Below are 15,659 nucleotides of genomic sequence, written 5' to 3'. Positions count from 1 at the left end.
CTATATCATTGACTATAAGATGAAAGAACTTAGTAGAATTTAGTCTTATTTATTTCATAGCATTTAGTATGAGAAAAGGTGCAGAGGCATTTTCTTGGAAGATGCACAATATTTTATCAGGTGCAATGCCAGCTGTTTCCAGTAAATAAAATGAACAGATAATTATATAAGGCTAGCTTGGAGATTTAATTTCCTTATTTTAAACTGAATCTGCAAACTCCTAATTAAAAAGTCTAACGTTCCAGCATCAAGAAGCCAAAAACACCCAAAGCAGTAACCTTTCACCTCCAGAAGCCTGGATTTGAATGCAGTGACAATCAATGTGCAGGTCTCAAGCACAGAAATTCTGCACAACAGGCACTCAAGCCTATCAGAAAGAATTAGATAGGCGTTTGAGGGTGAAATGTCTGTCGCCACTGCTTCTGCTGTTCCTGCCTTCGGTTAGACCAGTTGAGAGCTGTAGCTCTCCTCTGTGCTCCATTCATGAATTGGTTCAGTAAGTATCTGGGCTAGAATGGGCCTCGCTGTGCAAAACAGGCATACACATAGAAAGCAACAGGAGCTAAAACAGCGGACCGGGTGAATAAATGAAAAAAATAATTTGTGCTGCAATGAGTGGACCACAGAAACAACTTCTAAGTTAACTAAGGACACATTGACCAGCTGCCAAGTATACTGTTGGGAGGAACATGGGGAACAAACAGTCTGTACAGGAAACAGATTCAACTGGTACAACATAGAAATCCAGGCGTTTAAGAAAGCACGCCTGTAAAACATGGTAGAACATCTCTAGATTGAATATGCTGGTGGCGGCTCTCCCGTGTGTACCTTCCACTGCGCTCTTGTTGTTTTATACTGTCAATGAACAATGCAGTATGTCAGGGGCCATGGATTCCTCTAAAGATTATTTGTTACATGTATCTGTTAATCTCCATAACTAACTGTACTGGAGTACAGGAATTACATAACCAACACATTAAAATAACACTAATTATTTTATATATCATTGTGACAGAAATAGAATGATTCTTGGTGGTAAATCTCCCTCCCGACCTATGAGGGCGCTAAGTAACGGGAACAGAGTAACCTGGACTGTTTGGCCTGACAAATAATTCCCAGGGTTAAAAGGAAGTCGGTCATCTGGAAATGGGCGGAGCTTCGGTGCACTAACTCACTAACAAGAAGGGGACAAAGCGACGTAATCTGTTCCTTAGTTTTGGTTACGGAATAGACCAGAAGGACCTGTGTTATATCATGTGTGAGTGTTTTGTTTGTTTGGTCTTGTCTCTAACTGTTACTTAGTTATTTAGTAGTTGGCTAAACATGTCTGGAGCTGTCGCCACAGGCCAGCACAAACCCGGACGTCACTTCACTTGTTACCACGATTAATTGTATTTTGCACCACAAGCACTACAGCACTCACCCAGGACTGGTGACCGTGTTTGTGTACTGTGTGTTTACTATTGACTGTGTTTATTATTTGGGGCTGCAACCCGTTTATTTATTCCAGTGCATTACACATTGTTGTAATGCATTGGCATTTCTAGGACTTTGTCGTCATTGGCTACAACCAAAAAAATTGCACCCCACATTAGTTTTTGCCCTTTGCGGAGCAAAAACATGTTGTGGTGCATTTGCACACCCACAAACTGCCCCCCCCTCCATAACAAAAACAGGTAGTAGATAAACCGATGGGGGCAATTTCCACATGCTTCCTTGGCTTCTGTTGTTTACTACACAGAACAGTGCATGACCGGATCAGAAAGCTGATCAAATCCTCTTGCATAATAATATATTATAAGAGTAATGTTACAACAGGAACTCCCATTGAGTAAGGATTTGTTTACTGCTGTAAGGCTGTAAAGTATTTAGTGGACTAAAATCTAATGAAAGAAATTCTGACTTCAGACACTGGCTAACCTCTATACACATTGTTGTTTTCAAAACACTGAGAAAAGCTGCTTATGGAAAAAAAGCCAGGCAGGCAGGCAGGAACAGAAGGGTTAAGAGTTTAAATACAACCAAAACAGAACCTAAAAGCACATACAAAATGTATTCACAAGCAAAAACATGTCTTACTAGAATTACTGTAAAATCCTTCCCAGATAACCAACCTTGTCTTTAGTCAAGCTGCTACTGCAATTATCTAGCTGGTCAGGGCCACTGCGTCAGACATTAATGCTTAAACCGGGCAGAAGAAAGAAATCTGGGATGGGACTGATAAAATGGGCATGTACCCAAGTATTCCAGTACCCATGCCAACTTACAATTTAGATGTAACCATGAGTCACTCTTTATCTAAACAGTATTTAGTAAAAAGTACAGTAAAGAACACCTGCATTTACCACGCACTGAACAAATGTGTTCCTTATTAGCAGCAATCAGTCTTGCTATCTTTGTCAGTTACACTTTATAACCATTGAGTCTGCAAACACTGAGTCCCATGACTGCATCCTGCTCCTTCGGGGAGTCACGCAATCTGCAGCCTACACATTTGTAGTCTGAGGTCTGGAGTTTTGTTTTCTTTAGATACCAATACATTGTCCCTGAATATCAAAGTGTTTCCGACAGTCCGAAACTCACTGTCACTGTCTGTTGCATGTTGCAAAAAAAAAAAAAAAACGACAACCGCATGTTTCCTCCATTAGGCCCGATATCTGGCCCTATTGTTGAGCAGTCAAGCACATTGAACCACTCACCCATAAAGCGGTGTGTAGGTATATAAAAAAAAATTAAAAAAAAACAGTGTGTTGTTTTTTTCTTCTCTCTCTTTTTTCTCCCTTTTCCAGGTCTGTAGACTGTGTCACCCTGCTGCAAGCTATGCGATCCAGACGCCATCTTTGGTGCTCCACTCCACTGCAAGCTTCGCGCGGCACTGGTTGTGTGACTGCACTGCAACTGTCTGCAGGCTACGCTCCACACCGTTGCAAGCTACGCGCTGTTCCTGGTTGTGTGACTGCAAGCAGCCCTCTGTACTTGGTGCTCGTTGCCTCGGCGCTTCGGCACCCTCGATGCACTAAAGCCTCGACGCCTTGGTGCCTTGGTGCCTTGGTGCCCTCGGTATTCAAGTGCTTCCTGACATCGGTGGCTTCATGCCTCGGTGCTCCAGTGCTTCGGCATCATCGGTGCCTCAAGGGCTACATGCCTCGGTGCTTCAACGCCTCGAGGCCTTTTCGAGCCCTGTGCAGCAGTGCCTTCGGTGCCACGCTGCCCCAGAGCCTCGGTACCTTGGTACTTCGACACCCTCGGTGCCTCGAGGACTCCACGCCTCGGCGCCTCGACGCCTTTGAGGCTGTAAAGCCCTGAGCATCGGCACCCTCGGTGGCCTCGGTGCCCCTCCGCAGGTGACGTGCCTTGCTAACACAGGAAGCCTCTTGACGGCCTACCTGGACGGCATGCTGCGCTCTGTAACCCTCCCCGAGCCACTAGCTTCGGGCACTTTGTTGCAGATTTCGGGTTTCCAAGGCCAAGCCCTGGGCAGAATTATTACAACTGTTACTTTATTACAAACTATTGCATTCTTACCAATAGCAGTATTTCCAAATTAGTTCAAATGTTTTCTTTTCTGCATATATTATGGAAAACTGAGGGAATATAAAAACACCTCAACACCAAGTATAGTTTTCTCCATGACAGATGGTCAGATGTGAAAATGGGCAGACCATTTGAAAGACTTAAATATTAAAGCATTTATGAACAATATATTAACAAAAAACATTACATCTTAAAAATATCAATGTTAATGTTATTCCTCTCCTGGAACATCTAAAGCTACAAAACTGATGTTATTATTCTTATTATTCTTCTTTATTAGAACTACTGAAAACACTGGAAAGAGAGAAAACGTCACAGGACAGTAGGAAAGAAAAGGCATATCCCAATGAGGAGGATTGTTTCCTGAATTCTGACAGCGAGGTTAGTTATTGCTTTGGACTACAGAGGTCCTTGTGGCTCACTAATTAGTATTACTATTGTTATTATTTGTCAGACCACATTCATGAGTTCAGATTCTGTTTAATTATGTTAATAATGGCTAATTCTTGAAAAATACTTTCCACATTCTCAGTGTTAGGTTTTTTGTTTCTAAATTGTTTTACAGAATGAAAGAATTCCATTAAAAAAATTAAGAAAACGAGTGTCCGAAAACAGAGCACAGCAGCTTGGAGAAGCAGTTAGGGCCCGAAGATCATGCAGTTCTTCAAGAGAAGATCTTGAAGGAGTAGGTGTAATGTATTTTTTCTGTATCAGACCATATTTAATAATCCTAAATAATCTAATGTAATTTCATATCAAATTAGAATTACAAATTGATCAAAAATAATACTAACTTCTCTACTGTACATCTTTAAAAATAATTCTTCAAATATTTATAATCCTATTCAATTTAAATAGCTCATTTCATTCCACTAATGGCAGATACTTGAACACAACCAAGTTTGTAGTAGTTTAAGTTTCTGCCTCTATCAAGATAATAAACTTATAATTGCAAAATTCAGTAGGATATTTTTTTTTATTTACAAAAAAATATTCTAGTGATAACTGTCATTTGTATGCAACTCTGATATGTACCGCTTCATTTCCTGTCATTAAGTTAGATGTTTGTTAGCACAACAATGAACAATCTAAGCCATAAAACATTCAGCAAGTAGGACATTAAATAACAACACCATGCAGATGGGATGCACTACTTATTTAAAAAGTAAAAAGTATGACAAAGGAATATAACCTGATTCTCCCTATTACAGAGTGATTGTGACTTGGGTATCAGTGTAGGAAAAGACCAGCTACATAATAAAGTTGCTATTCTCAAATTTGAGAATGCAAGTCTGAAGAAAGAAAATAATGAGCTTAAAAGAAAAGTGGAAAGTCTGACAGACACAATTTCCCTGATTGAGAGTAAGTGTACACATTCTGAAATCTCTCTTATATTTTAGTAGAGAAGGCACTTTGTATTCTTTACCTGTATTTACATACAATCATAAACTTGTTATCAATGGTTGTGTATTTTCCTGGTTACTTTTTAAATGAATGCTCTTATTGGAATATGATGGCATTAAAATAACTAAGGTTACCAATTATTTTTAACTGTTGTAATATATTAAGTATGCCAGCTTTGTTACACCTTGGATATTTAATATTTAGCTACAAATGAAACGTGATTTCTTTTTAAAATAGGCTCTGTGTATTACTGTACTTAGTTTAAATGTATAAGAAGTGATCTTATATTCTTGCCATGCTCATCAAGTTGTAGGTGCTGGGCCACTAAAGTGGACATTTATTTTTTATGAACATCAACTTTAAAATATTGATTCGATATATTTAAGTAAAGGTTAAAAAAATAGGAGGTTTGGGAGTCACTCACGTGGAGAAATCTTTCTACAAGTCACCATCACATGAAGCATCCTGTTCAGTTTCTGGAGCTAGGCAGGATAACAGTGGCCCAGATCATGAAATGGTAAGCATATCCCTTAATGTAATATGATTTACTGTTATAATGTGGGAAGGAGTATGCATGCAGCTTATATATATGCACTTACTCTTTTGTAAAGTGGTTTATTTTAGACAGAGTCTGTTTGAAATTGGTTTGCATCTCCATTAGGATTCTTTGAAAAAGGCGGAACCATTCCGACCACATCAAGCCTTTTGATTTTTGCACGGGGGGCGGGTATGTTAATTAGTTACCCACATTATTTACATAACATTCCTACTGTCAGCATTGGGGTTTTGTGACTGTTCTCATCCTTCCTGGCCATTTTTGCTTAGAACATGAAAAACAGTCGGAAAGTTAAACCCCGCCACAAAAGCCCTCCTTGACGGTGGGAAAAGCTTTGCTATTCAGGGCAATTAACTTAAATGTTACAATTCCCAGGAATTGATGAATTAATAAAGCTAGTGGTTTTAATATAACACAGATAAGAGTGTCTCTGAAATCTGCAGTTTCTGTAAAGATAAGAGCATTCTGACACTGAGCAGACTGGTGATGTAGCACTTGAATCAGGGCATTGGCTTTGTATGCATTAATGTTCCAGGCTGAGTCTTCACTCTGTAGCTGTTGTGATCATGGTTTCGCTATACTTGAAAACAGGACCACAACGTGACAAGAAGGACTTCCATTTGGGGGTTTTGTTTTTAACATGGTAAGATTGTGGAAAGTACAGTAACACTAAAAATAAGCTTTTGAATTAGACAGACACTTTGAGAACCAGTCTAATGTGTCACCATGTTTGTCTAATATAACTGTACTAGCTGGTTGTTTCAAGTTTTGGATTGTATGATTTGGCTGCAGTGCGTGTTTTGCATTGCTTTGTTAATATGATTTAAAGAAAACAAATGTTGAATTTTGGAATAAACCACGGAGCACTCCTAGATGTAATAATTGGTACCGGTATCAGTCTCTTTAGGCGGTACCTCCACTGTATAAACAGCGGTGGCTCAAAGTAAATATTTGGAAAACTTTGTAAATAAACTTTTTTAGTGCAATCCAACATGTTTCCTGTAACAGTTCCTATAATAACAAACATTAACAAGGGGAAGGTAGCAAAAGCGAAGCAATTGCATGCATGGACTTCTCAATGAAAGAAGAGACCTAAATCAGTCTCAGGATTGTAGGCATGAAGTAATCTACGCTCCCCTGCAGGGACAAGGGTATGAAATGAACCGCCCCTGAGAGAGCTACTGTGCAAGTTTGTGCCATGGTGGAAAAACAAGTGTGCAGCAATTTTGAGGTCAGATCACCTTGGGACTGATTTATCAAGCTGTTCATCAAAGCAAGTTGCACATATTTGCAGGGGAGAGCAAAACTGTCAATGTAAAAAAATGTATTTAAAAGATAAAGAACGCAAAAAAGTGTGCTTTTCTGGTTAAACTTTATTTTGAGTTACATTTGTAACAATAGGGTCTATTTTAATGATCTAAAACAGTGGTGGATCACTAAAACAGACCCCATATGTATTTCCAATGGAATTTTTTTTAAATTAATCTTGTTAACTACCTTAAGCATCAGTTATGATAATGTTACACTTATTTATCTAAACATTGCAATGCATTTAACATTTCAGATTTAACATGAATACGCGTAGAGTGCCTCAAGAATAGGATTCCTATGTCATATTAATTCAAATGCAATCACAGAGTAGTTACCTGGTAACATGTACAGTTTGGTTTCCTTTTTGCGCGGACCTTGATGAATCTGACCCATTGTATTCATTGGCACCTGTGCTGGTTGTGTTTTGAGCCATTTGGTTTCCATGGCAGTGTTATAATGATAACACACAGCCCTCCTTTTGTAATCCGTTAATGTGTGGTACAAAAGATCTCTATCCAAGCACTGCTCACGGGAATATAGGCTGTCAACAGACCCTTTTTATTATTTAATCTCCTACAGTGATTTATCGAATCAAAGCATTTCATACTGTAGAAACTTGCCAAACTAGAAAGAAAGGTAAAGTATAATAATGGGTTATATAAAAAAAGAGATGAATGAGGCATCTATCACCAGATGAATGTTTTTGTTCCTCTCCCACATATCAATATGATATATAATGTGCAACAAATTAACGCATATAGTTGAGTGTTCGCACATGGAAACAATCAAAATGTTTGTAATCTGTTGTGCTTGAACATATTAATATTACAATGGGGGGATAAATGTCATTTAGAAATGCTGTATGTTCAAACAGGAGGGTTGCGACTGTCAGACATGAGAGTGGGCAACTTTCAAAAAAGTGGAAAATGGCGGAGGGGAGAGTGTGAGTGGGGGGTCCCCCCTTTCACGCTAGAAAATTGAAACGCTGCATTCTGAGCCACTTCTGAGTGGCTAATAATAGAAGACATGGAGCACAATTGCATAAGCACATTGTTAATAAACAAACCCACAACCACCAAGCTTCACTATCCCTGTGCTTGCTCTCTCTTTCTCCAACTCTCTTTCCTACACACTCTCACCAAAGAAACACTGCTTTGTTCTCTTGTATACCATGTGGCCAGGGGCTTGATTGTTTCCATCAATCATCCAGTCATCACCTGGCCACATTCCACACTTTTCCATTCAAACTTCAATCACTCAGTTAATCAACAATCAAACGATTAAACCACGTCACGTGGCTGTGCAAGGGTGGCCATCTTGGTTCCAAACTGACACACACGTCTGCACACCCACACACTCACACACCCATGAGCCTCACAGACCTAAAACACTATTCAAGGTAGTAGTAAAATTAAACAAATCGACATAGTTATGATAATCATACAGCACAGCAGCCTACTAAAAATTAAATTACAGGCACAAAATAAATGTGTTAATAATAATAATAATAATAATAATAATAATAATAATAATAATAATAATAATAATAATAATAATATCAAGATCAGAACAGACAGAATTTTGACTTTTTTTCTGAACTCACACAGCTGAATCAATCCCAAGCTGGCTCTTCACAGTTTATTCATTGACAAACTAACTGCAAATTCAACCAAAGTGATAGTTAATACTTTCGATTGGTTTATATATGGGGGAAAACTCACAAACCTAGTTCATACCACATACAAATTCATTAATATTCTGCAAGAAAGAAAAACGTCTCTGAAAACTGTAGAAAAAGAACTAGGACAAAAGAACCAAAAACGATTCAAAATCTGTATTGAATAAAATAAAATTAAGAAATGAAAAAGTTACTGTATAAAATTACAGAAATATGGTAAAATGCATTCTAGCCATTTTAAACTGTGATTAGAACGTGGTGATATGGTCACGTGATTAATTAATAGCATTTTTTTTTTTGACTAAACTTGGCAAGTCTCCTGGGGCGGTATTCACAAAGCTGGCATAAATCTCCACACACCGGACGTAATGAGGTTTGTCCGACGATTTCGCTGCGACACTACCTTTCACACCAGAGACGATGGCATGGCAAATTTCGCCCACCTCCCTATAAAAATATATTAAGAAACGTTATTAATACACGTCAAAACAACCAGCACTATTGGTGTGTCTGTATGAGACCAAATTAGTTCAAATGTATTCAAATTAGGTTCGGTTTTTTCAATGTCTATGGCATATTTCACGTTTTATTTCTTTTTACTGTAAGGTTATGTATTTAAGTCACACTCAGATCAATGTAATGGTAAGCATCCAGAGATGACAAATAAGAAAACCAAGAAAAGTATCTGCAAAGAGCTGATTGGAATGGATTTAATGTTCATGCAGTAGGAAGATAAATCCAGGGAATAGCTGTTGTACAAGGTGCTTGTTAATTGGAAATAAAAAGCCTCCCATTTGTCAATAAGTCCATATATGACTGCAGAAAAGTGCACAATTGCTTTAGAGGTCTCTAAATGGTCGCTCAGAGCCCAGTCGGTACAGAAATGATGATAAAGCTTTTATATAATCCCTGTGATTTCCCATTCATTAGAAAAACACTGAAATCTGAATGAAAATCTGAAGTCAAAGACAAAGGGCTAGCGTGAGCAGTCAGGGGAGAGAGAGACAGCTGCGGACAGCTCCAGTTGTGTAACAAAATGAGAGCAAATACATTCTATACAGTATAACTACATTTTCTGATTGAAATGTATGTTTTTGTTTATATCAACCTTTTGAAATAAAATACAGGCGGCAGTTACCGTTAATCTGCTAACTTGCTTTTCATCTCACACAACAAAAGCAGTTCCATTGTAACTGCTCCAGCTTGCAGTGCTCATGTGTGTCTAAACGTGCATCTCAATATGTTGTCTTTGCAGCCTGTAGTGCATGATTGAACTAGCAGCGTCTGCGTCACTGCTGTATCCTAATGTTGTGTGCCTTTGTGGATTTTCTTGTTGTTACTGCATCTTGTAAAGCGCTTTGTGATGGTGGTCCACTATGAAAGGCGCTATATAAAATAAAGATTGACTGATTGATTGTGTGTTTAATAAAAGTTTCTCAATTATAGCGTGCAGAAAGCAAATAAAATGCATTACAATACAGGGTGTATATTCATTTTGATTTCTATCCCTAGGGAATTTTTATATACACTTCTAGCTGGCAGATAAACTATAGGGGTGGTGAGGGGGTAGCTTTTTATTTAGAAGAATCTTCTCACCAAGTAAAACTTTATGCAGAGTATAACCACAACTATACAAGCACATTACCCCCCCTCCCACTGTGCACGTCTCTTTGGTCACAAAGTGTGTGTGTGGGGGAGGGGGGCTGGGGGGGCTGGGGGGGCTGGGGGGGCTGGGGGGGCATGGCCCCCTGTGCTTCAGGCGCCCCCTCATACAGTGCAGCTACAGTGAAGGAAATAGCCTATGATATATTTTTGCAGTGTATTTTCGAATGTGTTATCGTACATGTTTTCTGGACAGTGAACACACACTCGACTCCAGCTGGATCCAATCCAGGCAAATATTGTTCTGACCGGGTCAGAAAGCTTTCTATTTTAATCATTTTCCATCCTAATGGCCCAGTGGGATTTTGGAAAAAAAAAACTTTATCCAAGGCTCCCCCCTGGGTCTGGAAGCACGTGAGGCATGTCTTTTCTAGCTGTGCCTATGTGCTGTGTCTCACTGTCTACCATACATACTGTACACTGTCCTATCAGTTGCATGAAACAAGGGGGCGGCTGCTGTAAGTGCCATGGTATGCCAACAGGGAGTGAGGAGTTTTATATCCAACCACATCCCACAGGATTCATTTGCCACAAAATGTGCTTGGCTTTCACTGCTGGAGTATGTAAACATTTTTTTTGTTTTATCCAAAACAAAATTTTATGCCTTTTATTTATTTATTTTTAATCATAATATTATTCTTATTCTTATTCTTAATAATCAGGCTAAAAACTCTTACAAAACTAGTGTCTCTTTAAAACATATGCAAGATGGTAACCGGAAAGTTAATGGTATCACAGTCACACGACTGTGTCATTGGTTATGCAAATAACTTTTTCAAGACTGCAGAAATCGTGTTTCACAAGGAATGGTCTCAAAATGGTTGACTATATTCCTTTGTTTTGATTACAAAGGGGATTTTATAAAGCAATTAATAGACTTCTGGTTGGAACATGCGTCCCCACTGATGTACGCTGAGTATCTCTGAGCTCAGAGTGTCTCGGGCCTCCTGGTGTCTCCCTCTTTAATTAGGAGCAAGGAGACTAAGCAGAACACAGATACCATGAGTCGCTGATGTACGCTGAGTATCTCTGAGCTCAGAGTGTCTCGGGCCTCCTGGTGTCTCCCTCTTTAATTAGGAGCAAGGAGACTAAGCAGAACACAGATTCCATGAGTCGCTGATGTACGCTGAGTATCTCTGAGCTCAGAGTGTCTCGGGCCTCCTGGTGTCTCCCTCTTTAATTAGGAGCAATTAGACTAAGCAGAACACAGATTCCATGAGTCGCTGATGTACGGTGAGTATCTCTGAGCTCAGAGTGTCTCGGGCCTCCTGGTGTCTCCCTCTTTAATTAGGAGCAAGGAGACTAAGCGGAGCACAGATTCCATGAGTCTTTACTGCTTCTCTGGTGCACTGTCATCTCTATGGCAATTTGTTCTAACCTAAAAGGATTTTCCTACTATTATTCAGACTGGGAGCTATGTTCTCTCTACTGCACTGATTAAAGAATTGCAGACACATTTGAAACTGGAAAGCAGGTTGCTTGTTGCTAATGTCTAATATTTACTGTACAACATGAGCAAATAATAATAATAATAATAATAATAATAATAATAATAATAATAATAATAAACATCCCCCTCATATCACCAGGATCTTGTATTCTCAAATTCTTACACCAAGTTTCATGACAGCTGCATAAGCAGCTCTCCAGTTATATGCAACAATGTAAGTGTGCATACAGGTGGACAGATGGATGGACAGACATACACCACTATATTATTATTATTATTATTATTATTATTATTATTATTATTATTATTATTATTAATTTCTTAGCAGACACCCTTATCCAGGGTGACATATCTCCACAACCTTATATCCTCCATAATGTATCCTAAATAGCCAAGTTTTACAACAATGGGATAAGCAGTTCGCAAGATATATACAGAAACATGTAACATACACTTCAGTACCACTGTCTCCACTATATCCCCTATGCAAGGGATTTCATCCTTGGTGAGGGATAATAATAATAATAATAATAATAATAATAATAATAATAATAATAATAATAATAATAATAATAATAATAATAATAATAATAGATTGAATTAACTGAATCAGCAGAATGTAGCAGAGACTAAATTCTGCTCATAAAAAAGTCACACGTTTATAGGAAGACTTTCTCAATAGCTACTATACAGTATAACATGCACTTGTGGTCCCAAACATATGAAGAGAATTGAAATTCACATTTGGAATGTAAGGCAAGCGTCTTCTATGCTTGAACTGTCAAAGACAATTACGGGTTTAAAATAAGTGATGGGAATGGAATTTGTGAGGAGGTGAGTGACAGGATCCGAGCCAAATCTGCCCTGCTAAAGAACATTCAGTCCCCTCGCTGGTTCCTGGCAGCAGGTCCTGCTTTATATTGTGTGTGCTTGGCAGGCCTCCATTATTTACTCCAGTATAGATCTGACATGGATATCCAGCACATGCTGCGAGGAGCGAACTGAAGTCCTTTTCTCCTAAGATTTGCACTTCCATTTTTGCAACCCACTCCTCTGTATATAATTTAGATTATTATTATTAAGAAGGAGAAAAAAAGTTCAGCTGTGTTTATAGATGTTGAAAAAAGCCCCCCACATAAAATGAAACAGTGGGAGTGCACAGAGTCTTGCACAAACAGACTTTGGTTTGAAAAGTCACAGTCGTTTTCTTCATAAGCTGCTGTAAAGGCATTGGAATTTTTGTTTTGTTTTGTTTCCACGAACACGTAAATTGAGAATGTTCTGCACAATAGGCAAGCATGGTAAAAAAAAGGTTCAACATCATGAAGTTATTCCCAGACAGTCAAAACGCCACACTTCAGAAAATTCTAATATGCATTGTGTTTTTAGTTTTTTTTAACATGGTTTATATTAGGTTAGTATTCTTCGATAGTGTGAGTGTCTATTTGTTTTGCACTTTAGTTAAGGAGAAACTAATTTCTTTTAATTTTCTTGCAAATCTACGACCAAACAACAACACAATAGAGTATAATTGAAGGTCTTTGTGAGTTTTTCATTCTCTAATATGAAGATTATTTTTTCTCCTGTCGATTAAAGTCCAGGGCAAAAGCTTTGAAAATATGCCCATGGCAAACTATCCACTATCATGTGCCTGCTTGCTCCTGGCATGGAATGCACTCTGTTCATTCATGCACATATAGCCACTAATTGTTCTTCAGCTTACCTACATTCAGTGGTTACTTATACCAGGCTGGATAAGGGCGGCCTTCTTTCAAGTTATTCAGTACATTGCCCTGATGAAACTGATCAGTGCCAATTGTTTCAAAATGTCAGCCTGATCATAAAAGAAATGCATGACTGTAAGATATTCAGAGGATAAATGTTCAGCCGGCAATAAGGAGGTTGCTTTATTAACGCAAACACTGAGCGCACGACTGAAAATGTACTGTGTGTCGAGCTCACTGAGGGTTTTCTGGATATAAAAACACAAAAGAAAACCAAGTGTTTTGTATTGTGTTGGATGCATGAGAATCTACTTGCATGCTCTTTTAACACCCTAGTGTACCTGCTATATACTGTAGTGAAAATACCGAATCTGAAAGGAATTGGGATAGAGAAAAGGGGGGTGGGACATATCTACTGAACACTAATACACACACACACACACACACACACACACACACACACATTTTAATTGGTACAGCTGTGTAAGGATTGGCACCCAGACAGATCTTCTGAAAATAACAGGCTTTATGAGATTGTTGTGGGGACTGCTCCCACTGCTTCACCTCTTAAACACAGGTGAGCTTAAAGAAGAAAAAGATCAGCCATCAAACTAACAGTCACAGTAGCAATGCACAAGTTTGTATTGACCCATGTGCTCCACTATCCATGACCAGCCTCCTCTCTCCCCTGGAGCCAGGAACTGCCGTCTGTTATATACAGCCTTCTAGTCACATGACTACGAGGGCCCAAACAGAATATTTTTTTTGTTTGTTTGTTTTTTAAAACAAACATTTTCAAAATATATTTTTTTTCCATTTGTAGAGACCATACTACATAAAAGTAAATTATGTCCATTTAAATAACGACTGAATCAGAACCAAAAAACCCATTCATGCCATTCTCCATTTGTTTTACACTGGTCATGTGATCACACATGCTATATCCCTTCTTACAAAAACAAAACAAAACCAGAGATTAAAGGGATCATTTAACTGAAATATGACAAGAATATTTACACATAAATATTACACACACACATTGAAAAAAAATAAATAAATATATATATATATATATATATATATATATATATATATATATATATATATATATATATAATGTTATTTGATGATGTAGTTGGAATAATTCTGCAAATTTATAGTGTAGAATATGAGAGTGCATGAGAACACGTGACGGTACAAAATCAATAAGCTATTTACATCAAATACATCCCCAAAATAATCACTATTTGTTAACACGTTAGTAAGTTAGTTGTTAAAAAATTCAGACTTACAACAAGCGATCTGTCAAATAAACTGTGACCCCTAAATTATTACATTTCATGGATTCAATTTACAGCTACTGTCAAAAGTCTAGAATTTTAGGATTGAGACATAATTAAAAAACAAACAAACAAAAAAAAAAATATATATATATATATATATATATATATATATATATATATATATATATATATATGAACATACAGTACTTTAGATCTTCTAAGGAAAGTCTAGATTGTTAAATGCCTAGATTTTTTCCTGAAGTGTATTGAAAACTACAAAGCGGTATGTAATTCAATATGTTAACGGGACATTATTCAGCAGGTTTCCTTCGACTTTATGAAGCAAAATGAGTTAATTCTGTAGGGTGCTGCAACACTTTTGTCCAGAGCTGTATTATTATCAGTTGAAACATGCCTCAAGACAGGCTGTTATCAGAGAAACTAACTGCCAGTCATGTTGACTGTCTGGAATTGCAGCTTCAGTGTGCATTGCTCCTATGCCGCTCCAAATGTATCTTTTTTTCCTTATGCAAATTATAAACTATGTGCAAAATCAAGCAAACGCATGTTTTCTGGCAAGGGCTGAGAGAAGAGATCAATCAGATAAGTGCTATATTTAGGTGGATTCCAGTCCATTAGCAATGGAATCTGTGTGATGTACTGTATGAAACAAACAGCCATTATCAATGCGATCTCTTGTTTGTTATAGGGGTTGCAGTGTACCAGAACTGACTGGGTGTCTCAATCATCGACACTGTCTTACCATAGACAATTGCTTTTCTGCTCACAAGCTTTCTGTATCCTGTTTCCAGAGTGTGCTGTAAAGTAAAACAAATGTGTGTCATCATTCAGTGTAAACAACCGAGAAAGGAAGTGATTGTAATCTTCTTGCCTGAGAAAGCACCATGGTGGCAGTACAATGGCCCTGTACTACTAAGGACAATGGTGCAGTATGACTAATAAGCCATTGGTAGAACCAGGAGTGAAGTTCTCAACACAAAAAGTGCAGGCGCTCATATGCACAGCTGGTGCAGCAGATCTGGGGTTGTCTTTTTTC

This window comes from Acipenser ruthenus, chromosome 19 (assembly GCF_902713425.1).
Source record: "Acipenser ruthenus chromosome 19, fAciRut3.2 maternal haplotype, whole genome shotgun sequence".
Taxonomy (NCBI): domain Eukaryota; kingdom Metazoa; phylum Chordata; class Actinopteri; order Acipenseriformes; family Acipenseridae; genus Acipenser; species Acipenser ruthenus.
Note: the sequence above shows the minus strand (reverse complement) of the source record.